General features: G+C 36.0%; 1 non-coding gene across 1 annotated transcript; it reads right to left on the bottom strand.

The window, feature by feature from the left end:
- Positions 1-19,085: 19,085 nt before the first annotated feature.
- On the bottom strand, positions 19,086-19,191 carry LOC144315003 (U6 spliceosomal RNA). Its single transcript, XR_013380824.1, has one exon. It is a non-coding gene; the product is annotated as a U6 spliceosomal RNA (small nuclear RNA).
- Positions 19,192-19,461: the final 270 nt, after the last annotated feature.

Consider the following 19,461-nt stretch of genomic DNA (forward strand, 5'->3'; position numbering starts at 1 on the left):
TGATTCTTGAGTTGTAGAAAATGCCCAGTGCTCATTAAATCAAGTGCCCTCCTTAATGCCCATTACCCAATTATCCTTACCCCATCCACCTCCCCTCCAGCAATCCTCAGTTTGTTTCCTATAGTTAAAAGTCTCATAGGGTTTGCCTTTCTTTCTTTTTTTGTCTTATTTTTTCCCTTCCCTTATGTTCATCTGTTCTGTTTCAAAATTCCACATATGAGTGAAATCATATGGTATTTGTCTTTCTCTGACTGAATTAATTTCATTTAGAATGATATTTTCCAGTTCCATGCATGTTGTTGAAAATGACAAGATTTCATTCTTTTTTGATGACTGATACTCCATTGTATGTATATACCACATTTTCTTTATCCATTCATCTGTGGATGAACATCTGGGCTCTTTCCTACTTTGGATATTGTGGACATTGCTGCTATGAACATTGGGGTACATGTACTCCTTTGAATCACTATGTTTCCATTAGAGCGCACTTGTGGGGTCACAGGGTTGCTCTATTTTTTAACTTCTTGAGGAACCTCCACACTGTTTTCCAGAGTGGCTGCACCATACAGCATTCTCATCAACAGTGTAAGGAGGGTTCCCTTTCTCTGCATCCTCACCAACATCTTGTTGTTTCTTGACTTATTATTTTTAGCCATTCTGACCAGAGGTGGTATCTCATTGTGGTTTTGATTTGTATTTCCCTGATGCCAAATGAGGTGGAGCATTTTTTCATGTGTCTATTGGCCATTTGTATGTCTTCTTTGGAGAAATGTCTGTTCATGTCTTCTGCCCGTTTCTTGATTGGATTCTTTGTTTGTGGGGCGGGGGGTGGTGGTGGTTGGGGGTTGAGTTTGGGAAGTCCTTTATACATTTTCATATTAGCCCTTTGTCTGATATGTCATTTGCAAATATCTTCTCCCATTCTGTAGATTGCCTTTTAGTTGTGTTGATTGTTTCCTTTGCTGTGCAGAACATTTTTATCTTGATGATCTCCCAGTAGTTCATTTCTGCTTTTGTTTCTCTTGCCCCTGGAGACATGTCTAACAAGAAGTTGTTGTGGCCAAGGTCAAAGAGGTTGCTACCTGTGTCTTGATGAGTATAGGTTTGTAGTACAGCTTGTGTCTGGAACTGTGATATCTCCAGCTTCGGTTTTATTTTTAACATTCTTTTGACTATTTGGAGTCTTTTCTTGTTCCATACAAATTTTAGGATTGTTTATTCCAGCTCTGTGAAAAATGCTGATGGTATTTTGATAGGGATTGCCCTGAATATGTAGTGCTTTGGGTAGTATACACATTTTAATATTTATTCTTCCAATCCATGAGCATGGAACTTTTTTTATTTCTTTGTAGCTTTCTCAATTTCTTTCAGGAATGTTCTTTAGTTTTCAGGGTATAGATCTTTTACCTCTTTGGTTAGGTTTATTCCTATGTCCTATGGGTTTTGGTGCAATTGTAAATGGGATGTCCTATGGGTTTTGGTGCAAATGTAAATGTGCCCTCTGTGCACCTGGGCATCAATTCCTTGTTTTATATTTCTTCTCCTTCATTGCTAGTATATAGAAATGCTAGTGACTTCTGTGCATTTGTTTTATATCTTGAAAATTTGCTGAATTCCTGTATTGATTCTAGAAATTTTTGGATGTCATCTTTGGATTTTCTACATAGATTATCATGTCCTCTGCAAAGAGTGAAAGTTTGACTTCTTCTTTGCTGATTTGGATGCCTTTTATTTCTTTTTGTTGTCTCATTTCTGAGGCTAGGAATTCTAATGCCTTGCTGAACAACGTAGTAGAATGGGCATCCCTGTCGTGCTCCTGAACATACGGGGAAAATTCTTAGTTTTTTCCTATTGAGTTTAATATTTGCTTTGGGTCTTTCATATATGGCTTTTATGATGTTGAAGTATGTTCCCTTTATCCCTACACAGTAGAGAATTTTTATAAAGACAGGACGCTGAATTTTGTCAAATGTTTTTACTGCATCTATTGAAAACATCATATGGTTCTTGTCCTTTCTTTTATTAATGTGGTGTATAACCTTGATTGATATCCAGGTGTTGAACCACACTTGCAACTCAGGAATAAATCCCACTTGGTCATGGTAAATAACCCTCTTAATGTACTCCTGGATCCTTTTGGCTAGTATCTTGGTGATAACTTTGTATGCATGTAGTCTGTAATTTTTCCTCAGATTCTGCCCTTAACCCATCTGTTTCCTTGATGTTGGGCACTCCCAGAGCCACAGATCTCCTGTATTTTATCTCTGAGTGGTCACTGGGATTTAAAACTCTAAGTTTTAAAGGGCCTGGCAAGGTGTGGGTCCAATACCTTCCCCTGGAGGAGAGGCTTGGGGTGTGCCCAGCACCACTGTGTCCTCAAAAAAGCAGGTTCAGGGTGCACATGCTAGAGTTTATTGTAATGCTCAGAGAAAAACTGGTCATCAGCCATCTGGGTATGACTTAGTCCCTTACTCCATTCTGTCTGAGGAAAGCAGTTGTACAGAGCCTTGAATCTATTGTGGCAGATAGCAAAAAGCAGTGGCCAGGTTATCTGTGGTCTGCACGTGTCTCTGCCCTATTCAGTTCTGCTGCAGAAAAGTAGCCAATCTGCATGCATACAGAGGTTTAATCCTATCGTGGCTCACAGCAAAAAGTTGTTAAGAGGTTTTCTGCCCTCTGTGCACACCTCTAACCCTACTGTTGAGTGTCACTCAATGGCTCCTGGCTGGCCTTTTGTTCTTGGAGAGGCAAAATACATTATCCCAAATATAGGGTGGAAGGAAAGTAATCTCTCCCTGTGCAATCCAGGGGATCTCCTCACCCTGGTTTATTGTGTGATCCCTACCACTACACTCTCTCCCACTTTCTCCCTCTCCCTGACTTTGCTCTCCAAAAAGATTCCCTTCCCTTTTCAGCCACACAGCTTTCCTTTCCCCCAGTTCACAGCTCCAAATCTCACATCTGCTACATTCTCTCCCTCCAACGATGATGCCGTTTCTCCAATAGCTGGGATTCATGGGTTCAGGAATTTAGGAGTGAGAATGATAGTGAACCATTCACTATTACCCCTAATGACCCACTTGCAAAATTTTATTTTCTTTTCCCATGACTTTATACTCTGTTGGCCTAGAGGTCTTAATTCCAGAGGGAAGAATGCTTCCACCAGAGACATAACAATGATTCCATTGAACTGAATGTTAAGACTACCACTTGTCCACTTCGATTGCCTCATTCTTCTGAATCAACAGGCAGAGGGGAGTTACTGTGCAGGCTAGGACAATTTGTCTCAAAAGAAAAATTAATTTACATTATATAAATATGTAATTTACAAAATATAATCTATATTATAGTATTTAAGTTATAGGATGTCAAGGAGAAGAGTAAACATGGTCTACTCAAGGTTATTCTTTCCTCTTCTGGGAAAGGGTTTAGTGTGGTTTTGGCTGTTTGCAAGATAGTTCATCATGTTAGGCAGCATTATGACTTTGCTATTATCTTTATTTGGAGGCCAAATGTGGTTGAAAGAGATATGTACAGGTTCCAAATTGACAAGGGGAGGACTTGTAATGATTGATATAATCAACTTGACTGGCCACATTAAACACAATTTCCAGTCTATTTCTCTGAGTATTGTTTGGGCAAGATTAGTATCTAAATCAGTGGACTCAAAGTAAATTTCCTTCACCAATGTAAGTTGTCATCATCTAATTTTTTGAGTGTCTGAGGAGAACAAAAGGCAGAGAAAGGGAAGATTTGCACCCCATTTTTGTCTTGCCTTACTGCTTGAGACATCTCATCCCAGTTTTTCCTGCTCTTATGTTGGGAATTATACCATTGTATCCTCTGATTCTTAGGTCTTTGAATTTGTACTAAGCTACACTATTGAGTCTCCATCTTGCAGGTGGCAGATTATGCTATTACTCAGCCTCCATAATCATGAAGGCCAATTTCTCATAATCTCTCTCTCTTCCTATATATTATGATATATATCATATATTTTATATTTATGTGTTTGTATATATGTGTATGTGTGTATGTATTTAAATATATACATATCTCCTATTGGTTCTGATTCTCTGGAGAACACTGACTAATACAGAGGATAAAAATTAAAATTTGGGGCAGTCCAGGTGGCTCAGCAGTTTAGCACCTGCCTTCAGCCCAGGGCATGATCCTGGAGTCCCAGGATCAAGTCCCACGTCGGGGTCCCTGCATGGAGCCTGCTTCTCCCTCTGCCTGTGTCTCTTGCCTCTCTCTTTCTCTCTCTTTCTCAAGAATAAATAAATAAAATCCTTTTTAAAAATTGACATTTGGATTGTATTTCCAAGAAACTTCTAATGTTAATACTGATATCCTTGAGGGTGTAAGATGGCAGTGGAGTAGGAGGACCCTCGGCTTACTTCATTTCACAAAGACAACTAGATATATATCAAATCACTTTAAGTACCCCTGAAATTGTCCTGAAGAATGGCAAAATGAACTCTGCAGCTAAGGGTAGAGAAGAGGCCACACTGAAGAAGGTAGGAAGTGCTGTGACACAGTTTATGAGAGAAACAGATCATGGCCATGGGGAGAGAATGCAATGGGGAGAGAATCAATGTCTTGGAGAAGTACAAGAAAAAGACTAGCACATAAGGGAGCTCACAGGGAAAATGAATGCTCACAGCAGTTGGCTTGGAAAGTGAAAGGGGCTGAATTTCATGAGTTTTTACAACCAGTGCACCTTAAAGCCTGGAGTTTTAAAGGTCATTATGTTTGGCACAGGGAACACCAAGGGCAATGGGGCTTCTATTATAAAGAAGGCAAACAAACAAACCCTGAACATACAATGTAGAAACAGAAATCTGAAGAGCATCTGGGGCACATAGTAGGGATGCTATTTGCTCATTTTGGAGCACATCTCACAGAGACAGCATTCCTAGAGAGACACCTCCAGAAACAAAGGACGTGGCTGGTACAAATTCACTCCTTTGCCCCTCAGTATAAGCACAGGCCTACCTGCAGGAACCAGTGCAGTGCCCATACACGCTACATAACTTGTTTGCACCAAGTCCCACATCCCCACACAGCAGTGGAACTACCCCTCCCAATCAGCCTTCCTCAGTCCTAGCGAGGTGAGCTCCCTTTCCCAGAAGACCAGCCCAACCCCATGCTCACACCACATATCTTGACTCAGGAGTTTTGTGGAGCCTCAGTTCAGGTGGTGATGGCAACAAGTCCCATTTCACAAATAGACCAGAGCACATCTAGTTAAAATATGCCATATTCCGGCCAGGGACAAATCCCTGCCAAGAGTGCAGGTTTGAAGGATAAAACAGCCAGAACAAAAGAACAGAGCATATGCAGTAGACTTTGGAGACTCTCAGAAATACCAGGCCCTGGGAAACAGGGGACACTATACGGCAAGAGACTATAGGCCCTCTATTTCATAAGGTCATTACCTTCAAGAATAGGGCATGGAGATGACTTACCCAACACACAGAAACAGGCACAGAGACTAAGACAAAATGAGAAGACAGTTAAATCTATCCCAAATGAAGAAACAGGATAAGGCCATGGCCATATATTTAAATGAAACAGATATAAGTAACATACCAAATAGAGAATTAAAGTAATGATTATAAGGATACTCATTGGACTTGAGAAAAGAGTGGAAGACATGAGTGAGATCCTTAACATAGAGATAAGGAATAATGTAACAAAGATACAAAGCCCATTAAAGAAATGAGAAACATTCTTGATAAAATGAATAGCAGGATGGAAGAAGTAGAGTAATGAATTAATGATCTAAATGACAAAGTAATGGAAAGTAATCAAACTGAACAAAAAAGAAAAAAAATTATGCAAAATGAGAATAAATTTAGAGAACTCAGTGACTCAATCAAACATAATAACATTCAGATTACAGCAGTTCCAGGAGAAGAAAAGAGAAAAAAGAGGGCAGAAAACTTATTTGAAGAAGTAATATCTGAAAACTTCCCTTATCTGGGGAAGGAAACAGACATCCAGATCCAGGAGGCACAGAGAAGCCTGATTGAAATCAACAAAAGCAGATTCACACCAAGATGTATTGTAATTTAATTAGCAAAATATAATGATGAAGAAAAATATTTAAAGCAGAAAGACAAAAGTATACAGCAACTTACAAGGGAAATCCTATAAGTCTAATGAGATCTTTCAGCAGAAACTAGGTCGAAAAAAGTGGCATGATATATTCAAAGTGCTAAAAAGGAAAAATCTGGAAGCAAGAATACTCCATCCAGCAAGGCTATCATGCAAAAATAAGAGAGATAAAGAGTTTCACAAATAAATATTAAAGATCATGGTCACTAAACCAGCCCTGCAAGAAATATTAAAAGGAACACTTTGAGTGGAAAGGAGAGACCAAAAGTGAAAATATAAAAGTAGGAAACACAAAAACAGTAAAAATGAATATTTTGGTAAAAATTGATCAGTGAACTCACAAAATATCTCCAAAATATGGGGAAGCAAGGAGAAAAGAATGAATTCAAACATAAATGACCATCAACTTAAGGTAGACTGTGTTATGCAAAAGCAGTTATATACAAGCATAATGGTAACCATATATCAAAACCATTAATAAATAAAGAATAGAGAAAGAAATCCAAATACACCACTAAAGAAGCTCAGTAAACCATGAAAGAGAGAAAACTAGAAAGGATCAGAGAAGATCCTCAGAGACAACCACAAAACAAATAATAAAATCAAATAAACACGTACTTATCAACAAGTACTTTGTACGTGGACTAAATGTTCCAATCAAAAGATAGAGTGACAGAATGGTTAAAAAGAAATCTATATGCTACCTACAAGAGACTCATGTCTCTTGAAGACACCTGCAAACTGAAAATCAGGGGATGAAGAAACATCTATCATGCAAAGAGATGTCAAGAGAAAGTCAGAGTAGCAATACTTTATTGGAGAAAATAACTTTTTAAATATTTTATGTATTTATTTATTCATGAGAGACAGAGAGAGGCAGAGACACAGGTAGAGGGAGAGGCAGGCTCCCCATGGGGAACCTGATGCAGGACTCAATCCCGGGGCTCCAGGATCATGACCTGAGCCAAAGGCAGACTCTTATATGTGGAATTTATTAGTTTCATACGTACAATGCAGTGATTCAGCAATTTTATACACTACTCAGCACTCAGTATAATAAGTGCACTTTTAATCCCACTACTTATTTCAGTCTCCTCTGGTAAGCATCAGTTTGTTCTCTATAGTTAAGGGTCTCTCTCAGCTTGTCTCTTTCTCTTTTCTTTTCCCCTTAACTCATTTGTTTTGCTTAAGCTCCACATATGAGTGAAATCATATAGTATTTGTCTTTCTCTGACTGGCTTATGTCATTGAGCATTACACTCTCTAGCTCTTTCCACATCGTTATAAATGTCAAGATTTCATTCTTTTTTGTGGCTGAATAATATGCCATTACATATATATATAATATATATTTTATATATATTATATATATATATAAAACATTTCTAAATCAGTTGATAGACCCTTGGGCGGCTTTCATAATTTCTATTGAAAATAATGCTGCAATAAACATAGGGGTGCATGCATCCTTTTCAGTTAGTGTTTTTGTGTTCTTTGGGTACAATGCTATTTTTAACTTTCTTAGGAAACTTCATACTGTTTTTAACAGTGGTTCACAAGTTTGTGTTTCCACCAACAGTTGTAGGACAGTTTCTCTTTCACCACATCCTCATATCAACACTTGTTTCTTGTGTTGCTGGTTTTTAGAAATTCTGACAGATATGAGGTGGTATCTCATTGTAGATTTTATTTGAATTTTCCTGATGATAAGTGATGTTGGCCTCTTTTCATGTCTCTCTCTTAGCCAACTGAATATCTTCTTCAGAGAAATGTCTGTTCATGCCTTCTGCCCATTTAAAAAATGTTTTCATTTTTTTAATTTAAATTCAATTTGCTAACACTGACCCAGTGCTCAACCCATCAAGTGCCCTCCTCAGTTCTGCCCATTTTAATTGGATTATTTGTTTTATGGATGTCGAGTTTTATAAGTTCTTTGTATATTTTGGATACTAATCTTTTATCTGATATGTCATTTGCAAATATCTTCTCCCATTCTGTAGGTTGCCTTTTAGTTTTGTTGATTGTTTCCTTCACTGTGCAGAAACTTTTTATTTTGATGAAGTTTCAATAGTTAATTTTTGCTTATGTTTTCCATGCATCAGGATACATGTCTAGAAAAAAGTTGTTATGGCAAATGTCAAAGAAGTTACAGCCTGTGATATAATTTAAAGTCTGGAACTGTAATGCCTCCAGCTTTGCTTTTCTTTTTCAACATCACTTTGGCTATTTGAGGTCTTTTGTGGTTTCATACACATTTTAGTTTTGTTTGTCCTAATTCTGTGAACAATGCTGCTGATATTTTGATAGGGATTGTATTAAATGTGTATGTTGTTTGGGAGATATAGACATTATAACAATATTTGTTCTTCTAATTCATGAGCATGGAATGTCTTTCCATTTCTTTATATCATCTCAAATTTATTTCATCCACAGTTTATGGTTTTCAGAGTAAAGGTCTCTTGCCAGTTTTATTAGATTTATTCTTATGTATCTTATTATTTTAGGTGCAATTTTAGATGGGATTTTTAAAATTTTTTCTTTCTGCTGCTTCACTCTTTACTGTTAGTATATAGAGATGCAACAGATATCTGTACATTGATTTTGTGTCCTCTGACTTAATTATCTTACCAGTTCTAGCAGTTTTTGCTGGAGTCTTTTGTGTTTTCTATATAGAGTATCATGTCATCTGCAAATAGTGGAAATTTAATTCCTTACCAATTTGGATACCTTTTATTTCCTTTTGTTATCCAATTGGACTACCAGTAATATGTTGAACAAAAGAGGTAAAAGTGTACATTCTTGTCTTGTTCCTGATAGAAGAAAGCATCTCAAGTTTTCCCCTTTAAGGATGATGGTAGTTGTGGGTTTTTCATATATGGCCTTTATTATGTTGAGATATGTTTTCTCTGAATCTACTTTGTTGAGGGTTTTTATCATGAATGGATGTTTTACTTTGTCAAATGTTTTTTTCTACACCTATTGAAATTATTATATGGTTTTTAGCCTTTCTCTTACTAATGATGTGTAGGACACTGATGTATTCTATTGATTGATTGCAATTATTGAACTGCTTTTGCATCCCAGGAATAAATCCTCCTGGATTGTAGTGAATTATTTTTTTAAAAAGTATTGTTGGATTTAGTTAGCTAGTTATATTTTGAGGATTTTTACATCTCTTTTCCTCAGAGATACTGTCCTGTAGTTCTCCCATTCTCTTTCTTTTTTTGGGGGGGGGGCAGGGGTGGAGAGGTTGTTGTTGTTGCTGCTGTTTTGATGAGTGTGGCTAGAGTTTTATCAATTTTGTTTGTCTTTTCAAAGAAACAGCCCCTAGTTTTATTGTTCTGTTTGATTGATTTTTAGTTTCTATATCATTTCGTTCTGCTCTAATCTTTATTTTTCCTTCCTTCTACTCATTTTGGGTTTTGTTATTTTTCTTATTCTTTTAACTGTAGGGTTAGGTTGTTTATTGAGATTTTTCTTGCTTTTTGAGGTAGGATTGTATTGCTAAAAAACTTCTCTCTTAGAAGGGCTTTTGCTTATCCCACAGATTTTGGACCATTTAGTTTTTTTTTTTTAATTTTTATTTATTTATGATAGTCACACAGAGAGAGAGAGAGAGGCAGAGACACAGGCAGAGGGAGAAGCAGGCTCCATGCACCAGGAGCCCAACGTGGTACTCGATCCCAGGTCTCCAAGATCGCGCCCTGGGCCAAAGGCAGGTGCTAAACCGCTGTGTCACCCAGGGATCCCCATTTTGTTTTTATTTTTAACTGTTTCCTTTTTCTTTTCTTCCTTCATTTCTGGGTTGACCCTTTCATTGATTAATAGCATGTTATTTAACTTCCATGTATTTATGCTCTTTCCAGATTTTTTCTTCTGGTTGATTCTAGTTTTAAACCATTATGGTCAAAAGCAATGAATGGTATGACTTCGAACTTTTTAAAATTTGTTGAGACTTCTTTACTGGCCTAAAATCTTATTTATTCTGAAGAATGTTCCATGTGTACTTGAAAGGAATATGTATTCTACTATTGCAGGATGAAATGTTCTGAATATACCTGTTAAATACATCTGGTCCAGTGTTCATTCAAAGTCACTGTTTCTTTGTTTATTTTATCTTTGGATTATCTGTCCATTGATGTAAGTGGGTGCTAAAGTCCCCTACTATAATTGCATTATTTTTTTTTAGTTCCTATATATTGGGACTAATGTTTTACATATTTGGGTACTCCTATTTTGAATCCATTAACATTTACATTTGTTATATCCTCTTTTTGCATTGTCCCCTTTATTATTATATAGTGTCCTTTATCTCTTGTTACAGTCTTTTTTAAAATCCACTTTGTTCGATATAAGTATTGCTACCATCACTTTTTTTTTTGACATCCATTTGTATACTAAATGTTTCTCAATCTCTTCACTTTCAATCTGTAGATGTCTTTAGTTCTGAAATGGGTCTCTCATAAGAAACATATTGATGGGTCTTGTTTTATCCACTCTCTCACCCTATTGCATTTGACTGGAGCTTTTAATCCATTTATATTCAAATTAGTTATTGGTAGATATGTATTTATTTGTTATTTTGTTATTTGTTTTTTGTTTTGTGGTTGTTTTTGTAGTTTTTCTCTGATCTTTTTTTCTCCTGATTGCTTTCATGGTTTGTGGTCTTCTTTAGTGATATACTTGGGTTCTTTACTCTTTATTCTTATGTATTACTGGTTTTTGAATTGTGATTACTGTTAGTTTTGTATGTAACATCTTCTGCATATAACTATACTAAATTGGTGGTTGCTTGAGTTTGAACCCTCTCTGCCCTGCTCCCCAGGTTTTATGTATATTGTATCATATTTTACATCTTTTTATTTTGTGAATCCCTTGATTTTTACAGAAATAGCTATTTTTACTGCTTTTTTGTGTCCTATTTTCATACGTTTACTTATGGTCTCTCCTTTCCACTAGAGTCCACTTCAATATTTCTTGTTAGGGAAGGTTTAGTTGTCATGAACTCCTTTAGTTTTTGTTTAAGAAATTTTTTATCTTTCCTTATATTCTTCCTAAACAGAGTATTCTTGGCTGTAGGTTTTTCTCTTTCAACACTTTGAGTATATCATGCCACTTTCTTCTGGCCTAATGGTGTTTTCCTTAATTGTAAGTGTCTTCTTTTCTTTTGCTGCTTTTTCCACCCCTTATCACTACTCTTTGCTATTTTAATTACTATGTGTCTAGGTGTGTCTAGGTATGGTTGAATTTTGCAGGGGGATCTTTGTGCCTTCTGGATCTAGATATCTGTTTCCATCTCCAGATTAGGGTTGTTTTCTGCTACTATTTCTTCAAATAATTTTTCTGTGCTCTTTTCTTTCTCTTCCTTTGAGATCCCTAGAATGCAAATGTCATTATGCTTGATGGAATTACTGGGTTCCCTAAATCTATTCTTATTTTGCATATTTTTTCTCTCATTTGCTCAGCTTGATTACTTTCCATTACTCTGTCCTATAGGTCATTAATTTATTCCTCTGTTTCCTCCATTCTGCTATTTATTCCATCATGTGTATTTTGAAATTCATTGTTTGTATTCTTCATCTCTGATTTGTTCTTTTTTTATCTCTTTATTAAGGGTCTCACAGATTTCTTCCTCTCTTTTCTCAAGCCCAGTGAGTTTCTTTATGACCATTAGTTTAAATTATTCTCTACTAGTTATATTACTTCCCTCTGTTTTACTTAAGTGTCTTGCTGTGGCTTTGTCCTATTCTTTTATTTGGGATGTATTCCTCTATCTTCTCTTCCTGTCTAACTCTCTATGTCTGTTTCTCTGTGTTAGGAAAGTTAGCTATGTCTCCTGCTTTTGTAAGTGATGAGATTATGAAGAAGAGTTCCAGAAATGCCCTGTCGCACAGTGTCTCATTACTCAGGACCTGGCACTTTAAGAAGTGTCCTCTATGTGTGTTGTGTGTTCCCTGCTCTTGTGTCTGGACCACTTTTTACTTTAGTCCAGTTTTCTGTAGAGGCGCCCTTTATATGGTGTGGGTGGTATTTGCTACCTGGCCAGGTAGGGTGTATTTTTTTTTAATTTTTATTTATTTATGATAGTCACACACACACGAGAGAGAGAGAGAGGCAGAGACACAGGCAGAGGGAGAAGCAGGCTCCATGCACTGGGAGCCCGACGTGGGATTCGATCCCGCGAAGGCAGGCGCCAAACCACTGCGCCACCCAGGGATCCCGGTAGGGTGTATTTAATAAGGTGTATGCTGGTGTGTTTATGAAATGAGACTTGCCCCTACCACCAGGGGAACTGAGGCCTGCAAACACGTGATGGGGGGAGACATGGTGTTCACAGGGTTTGCACCAGTCTTCTAGGGGAGGGGAACTACAGTGCTGGCGCTGAGGCAAGCATAACTGGAAAGAGCAGATCCACTGAAGTATGGGGCTATAGGGCTTGTTGTATGCAAGTTAGGTATTGAGTGTTGGTGCTACGCTGTTTCCTGCATGTAGCTGTATGTTTATGCTGGGGGTGGGAAAGGTAAATGGTCTCTGCCAGCAATTTTTTTCTGGGGTATCTCCCTGAGATCTCTGACTCACTGGGACACTCTCTGAGATAAATAAATAAGTCTCCTTCCTGAATTCCCCAGGCATTTCTCAAATTGCTGCTTGTATGCTATATTTCTATGGGCTGTTTTGTTGTGCTGTGTTTTTAAGGGGAAAGACTCAGCTTCTTTAAGCCCTCCAGGCTCTCCCAGAGCCAAGCCTGCTGATTTTTAAAATTCCAGGCTTTAAGCCCTGCTGTTTGTAAGAACTCAAGAAATTTGGTCCCTCTTGCTTTCAAACCAAACGTTATGGGTATCTGCCTTCCTTGTGTAGGCTCCATTGTATGATACTGTTTCTTACTCTTCTCCATGCTTGCAGCCATGATCTTTTTTGCTCTAAATCCATGTCTCTGCTCTTCCCACCTTCTTGGATGTGGCATCTTCTCTACCTTTTGTTATGGAATTTGTTCTGCCAGTCTTAGGGTTATTTTCTGGGTTATTTATGTTGATGTCAGTGTTATCTAAGTTGTATCTGTGGGATGAAGAAAGCCAAGGGTCAGGTCAAAAAAAAAAGAAAAGAAAAGAAAAGAAAAGAAAAGAAATCCAAGGGTCTTACTCAGCCATCTTTCCCAAAGAAACTGATTTCTTGAGATGGATACTACTCCTGGTGAATATATTGTAAAGATTGTTGGATGACAAAACAATGACTTCTATTACATGAACTTATTTGTTAAAGCACAGGCAGAGTTTAAGAGGATTGATTCCACTTTTGAAGGAAGCTCTGTGGATAAAATGCTCTCAAGCAGCATCACAGGGTACAGAAAAACGTTTTGTGAAGGGAAGAGTCCATTGATGTAGTGAACTTCATTGCTGTCACCTCAACCTTTAGCAACCACCACCTTGATAAGTCAGCAACCACCAGCATCAAAGCAAAATCCTCCCCCAGGAAATAAGTTACCATTTGCTCAAAGCTCAGTTGATAGTATTTTTTAGCAATAAAGTATATTTTAATTGAAATATATACATTTTTAAAGACATAATGCCATTTCACACCTAAGCATTACATTATAGTGTAAACATTGCTTTATATGTACTGAGAAAGCAAAAAAAGAATTCATTTGATTTCTTTATTGTGATACTCACTTTATTGCAGTAGTCTGGAATGAAACCCATGTTTTTCCAAGGTAAACCTGCACAAACACTTTTGATATCTATAGTGCTTCCTTGGGAATCTAGTGAGTTTTGGTCCACTTATATTTTGACCTAGAAATGAAAAAGCCTAAGCTTTACTAAGAAAAATAAATCCTTTATGGTTGCAAAAATTATTGATTTAACATCATCCGGTAGATCTATATTTGTACACAGAAAATATCTTCATGCCATAATTTTCCAGTTAGAGTTAAAACCACTTTTCTCATTGCTTTTATCCTTGAGTACCACCAAAACCATAAACTCCAGGTAAATTTTCTCTTGTATATTGCTACTCTGTTTTATTATTCTTTCCCAAACTCAGTCTTCCTCTGTTTCTGTTCAGAACACCCATTTCATTTTCATACATTGACCATTGCAATGAAATCGCTTTATATTCTAATTTTTCATCACAACCTCTCTCTTCCACTTTTCACATTTGGTCTGTTTCCCCCCCCCCCCCCCCCCTGTTTTAAAGTGAAGTAGAAAAAAAATAAAAAATAAATAAAAAAATAAAAAATAAAGTGAAGTAGAATTAACATAAAGTGTTATATTAGTTTCAAGTATACAATGTAGTGATTTAACAATCTTCTACATTACTCAGTGCTTATCAAGATAAGTGTGACCTTATTAACTTTTATCTATTTTACCCTTGTCTCACTCACTTTCCCTCTAGCAACCCAATTCCTTCTCTGTATTTAAGAGTCTGTTTTGTTTTTTGTCTCTTTTTTCTTTATTCATCTGTTTTGTTACTGAAATCCCACATTTGGGTTGGAGTGAATCCACAGGACTTTTATTTACCTACTCATAAAGGTTTTCATGGATCTCAAAACCATTGTTCTTGGCCCATAGGCATGAATTATGTACCTATAGTTATATTTGAAAGAAACAAATTGTAAAGGTTTTTTATTTCTATCACCTTTATCCCTGCATCTTACAATTTTGCATATATGTGAAACAGTATTTTCCCTTTCGTGCAGAACACTTAGATGGATGTCATGGTATTTGCAACTGAATACACAGCTCTTAAAACCTTGGAATACATTTGAAGTGCTGATGGTGTTTCAATCACTAAGATTATATTTAAAAATTGATTCCTGATGACTAAATCTTTGCTGAAGATATTAATAAACAGTATGTGCAATTCCTTTTATGTAATTAGTGGCAAAATCTCCATATGTTATCAGCTATTAAATGCCTTTAAAAAGTTTTAAGATGTTCTGAGTTTACTAATCGAAATAAAAAATATAGGTATAATTTTGCTGTTTCTACACCTATGTAGCCATTATTTTTCATACACACCTTAATGAATCTACATATTGAGTAATTTTAATTTATTGGAACAGGATCAGTACAGGTCTCCCCCCCCCCTTTCTTCTTTTGTGTTTTGCTGTAGTATTTTTCCACAGTAACTTGCAGGATGCTAAGACTCTCATGTTCATTTTTCAACTGTATGTTTCCTGAATTATTCTAAACAGTGCAACTCTTGTATATTAACCTAAAAAAATGCCTAAAATGTAGTTTCAGTGCTTTAAAATATACAGAATGCACACTGTGCTCTGCTGCAGAGCCATGTGTCCTATTCTGTTAGTCTCCTTGAAAATGTACTATCTACCTCCCCATAGAGTTTATACACATTTCCTTAATAAACACATTTTATTAGGCAACATCTACTCTCTTCAGGCAGATAATCACATTTTCAAACCAAGAGAATGAAAAGTTCAAGGCCGTGTAGAACTATTTAACTATTTACTTAGTGCAGATTAACAGCAGAACTACAAATATTTGCAAATATGAGCTCAGTTATAATTTTCCCTATGGAAATTTGCATACATAAGGTAGCCTAACTCATGACAGTGTGTGAGTAAGAAGGGCCTTTCATTATTATAAACAAATATTGGATACACATAAGTGTGGTGAATAGCTATGTACAAAGGCCACATCACTGTCTTCTTTTCATTCATTCTAGGCTTTGCTAAAGTTTATATTTATTGGAGTAAAGGGAAGGGATGTACTAGGGAAAGATCCACATTTTCAAACTAAAACAAAACAAACAAACAAACAAAAAAATCAGTCAATAGTATTTCCTCTTAATACCCAAAGACCTTCAAACTTATAGAAACCAGAAAACTTATATAGCCAATTTTTCACATTTAGGGAAAAATTAAAGTACTACAGTTATTTTGTTAATCCCTTTCCTAAATATTGGATGTGTGTGGGGTGTGTGTGTGTGTGTGTGTGTGTGTCTGTGTGACAGAGAGAGAGAAAGAAAAAGAGATATAGAGAAAGAATCTGTGGTGGGAATTCTGCTTTTTATCACTTTGTATGAATTTGCTCTTGCATTTCAAGTTCTCTTTTAACTTTTAATTGTGACTTTTCTTGCCATTTACTTTAATCCATGTTTAACCCATTAAGAAGTCCTAGAGAAAACTTCCTGTAATGCATTTTCTAAAACTTAACTAATTTAATAAGGTATTTGTTTTAAGGATTGGTTCTCAAGGTTGAAGAAGCAGTCTTACTTTTGCTCACTTACACAATTTGCAATGCTTTGGGCTTAATTAAGTGACACAACAAATTGACCACGGTGATCAAGAAGTGTTTTGATCCAAATTATCGGAATGGAAATTCCACTTTGTTCTCCCAGTAAGTTAGAAACCAGAATCTTTCACTATTAGATCTGACAACAGGAATTTACTCTATATCCCTTGATATAGCTTGTAAGGAGCAGCAGGCCAGGGTATATGTGACCAGAGGTTATAACTCTCTCATTCATTATGCTATAGTCATGAATCTGCCATGTTAGAGACAAGCTCCATCCATCCATTTAGCTGTCATTCAGACCATGAATGTAATGCTATTATACTGACAGCCAAGTCCACTGATCATGCCAAATATTGTTAGGAATTCAATCCATCCTATGAATGAACACTGACTCCTTCAAACAACAAGATTTTGAGTGAATTACATATTGAATGGTGAGTTTTCTTGGCATTTAATTATACAATTCCAAGAAACTTATTCCCTAATTGTTCCTGAGGTTATTGCCTGGCACATAAATAAAAGGAATTTTGTGAAGAAATGGTATGATATTGGCAGGTGTAAAAACATTTCAAGTTATTGTAAAGTCTCTTTTAGTGTTGATTTTTCTTATTCTTAACTTATTCTTATTAACTTATTCCTTTTTTTTTTTTATGATAGGCACACAGTGAGAGAGAAAGGCAGAGACATAGGCAGAGGGAGAAGCAGGCTCCATGCACCGGGAGCCCGACGTGGGATTCGATCCCGGGTCTCCAGGATCGCGCCCTGGGCCAAAGGCAGGAGCCAAACCGCTGCGCCACCCAGGGATCCCAACTTATTCCTTTTTTATTTATTTTATTTTTTATTGGAGTTCAATTTGCCAACATATAGCATAACACCCAGTGCTCATCCCATCAAGTGTACCCCTCAGTGCCCATCACCCAGTCACCCCCACCCCCCACCCACCTCCCTTTCCACCACCCCTTTTATTAACTTATTCTTATTAACTTATTCTTATTCTTAAAAATTGACCATCTTTTAGATATGATATCGTTAGGTAAAATTTTGGGAAATAAATCATAACATAAGATATATATTTTTCACCTTTGTGTATTATATTACAACCCTTGTCCACCTATTTATATTAAGACATGACTACAAAGATAGTAGCAAGCATTGCTTTCTTTTCTTTTTATTTTCTTTAAGTAATCATAGCTAAAACTTGTACTTCCTGTTCCATTGTATCACATGTGGAATCAATTTTTCTCTCTCAAAAATTGCATGCTGTAAGTGGGGAAAGGATTACATGGTTATTTCTATTGCCTCTGTTCAGATATTTCTCACATCTAAAAAGGATTTGACTAGTTAGAAAACAACAGCCACCTTTTTTATCTTGCCTTTTGAAAAAGTCTAGCTTTTAGGTAAGAATGTGAGTTCCTCATGTCTATTCCTATATTTTTTCTTCAGCCTTATTGACAACTCTACAGTCTACTCTCCCAATGTGACCTCTTCTCTCTCCCTGAATCCCACTTGTCTTGGCTGGTACATCTACTCTGGATGCCCTCCTTCTATATCTCTTGCCACTGATTTCCTAACATCTCTCATCTCAGTTCTTCCCCAAGACTTTTCTTTTCTTTCTTTTTAAAAGATACAATTGACATATAACATTGTACTAATTATAGATGTAAAGCTTGATATATGTATATGTTGTAAAATAATCACCACAATGTTCAGTTAACATCCATCACTATATATGGTTTTACTTTTTGTTTTGGGTTGTTTTTTTTTTAATGATGACTTTTAAGAACTACTCTTTTAGCAGCTATAGACACCATGTAGTACATTACCTCCCTTGTTTATTTTATAACTGGAAGTTTGTGATTCTTAATTCCCTCCACCCACTTCACTTAACTCCTACCCGCTTCCTCTGGCAACCACCAATCTGTACTTTGTACTTATGATTCTTTTTTAAGGTTCATATATTAGTTAGATCACTCAGTATTTGTCTTTATCTGTCTGGCTCATATCACATAACATAATGCCCTCAAAGTACATCCATGTTGTTGCAAATGGTAAGATTTCCTTTCTTTTTGTGACAGAATGATATTTCATTATATAAATTATATATGGTATATACAAATTATATACATTATATATACATATACTTGTATACATATACACATATATAATGTGCAATATTAACTATATATACACTTACATATATTATATAAAATTATATTAGTTGATATATATATTCTATTATGTATTACATTTTCTTTATCCATTCATTCATTATTGGACACTTAAGTTGTTTCCATGTCTTGGCTATTACAAAGAATGCTACAATAAACAGGGGGGGACAAAATCTTTCCAAGATAGTGATTTTGTGTCCCTCATATAAATATTCAAAGTGAAATTGTTGGATCATATGATAGTTCTCTTTTTAAATTTTTGAAGAACTTCTATATTTCCTATAATAGCTGCACAAATATACATTTTCACCAACAGTATACAAGGATTCCCCTTTCTCCACAGCCTTAGCAACATTATGTCTTATCTTTTTTATATTATAAGCCATTCTAACAAGTAGTTGTTTATATCTCAATGTGGTTTTGACTTGTACTTCCCTGATGATTAGTGATGTTGAGTACCCATGGATATACCTGCTGGTCATTTATATGTCTTCTTTGGAAAAATGTCTATTCAAGTCCTCTGCCCTTTTTTCTTTTTTTTAATATGGAATATTTCATGTATTTGCTTATCATCTTCACAAAAGGGCTGTGCTATACTTCTCTGTATTATTCAATTGTAGTATAGGTACTACTGAAGTGAGTACATCTCTGCCCATTTTTAAATTATATGGTTTTTGCTTTTTTTATTGAGTTGTATGAGTTCTTTACATATTTTAGTTGTTAACCACTTATCATATATATATGGTTTGCAAATATTTTCTTCAATTACATAGGTTGCCTTTTTATTTTGTTGGTTTTTAAGCATTTCTTAAAAATAAAATTTGTAATTCTTTATAGCAAGAATACATAATCAAATTATTAATAAGGTCATTAATTTTTGGTTTTCCAGAGTCATGCAAATAATAATTAATAAA

Source organism: Canis aureus, chromosome 5 (assembly GCF_053574225.1).
Source record: "Canis aureus isolate CA01 chromosome 5, VMU_Caureus_v.1.0, whole genome shotgun sequence".
Taxonomy (NCBI): Eukaryota; Metazoa; Chordata; class Mammalia; order Carnivora; family Canidae; genus Canis; species Canis aureus.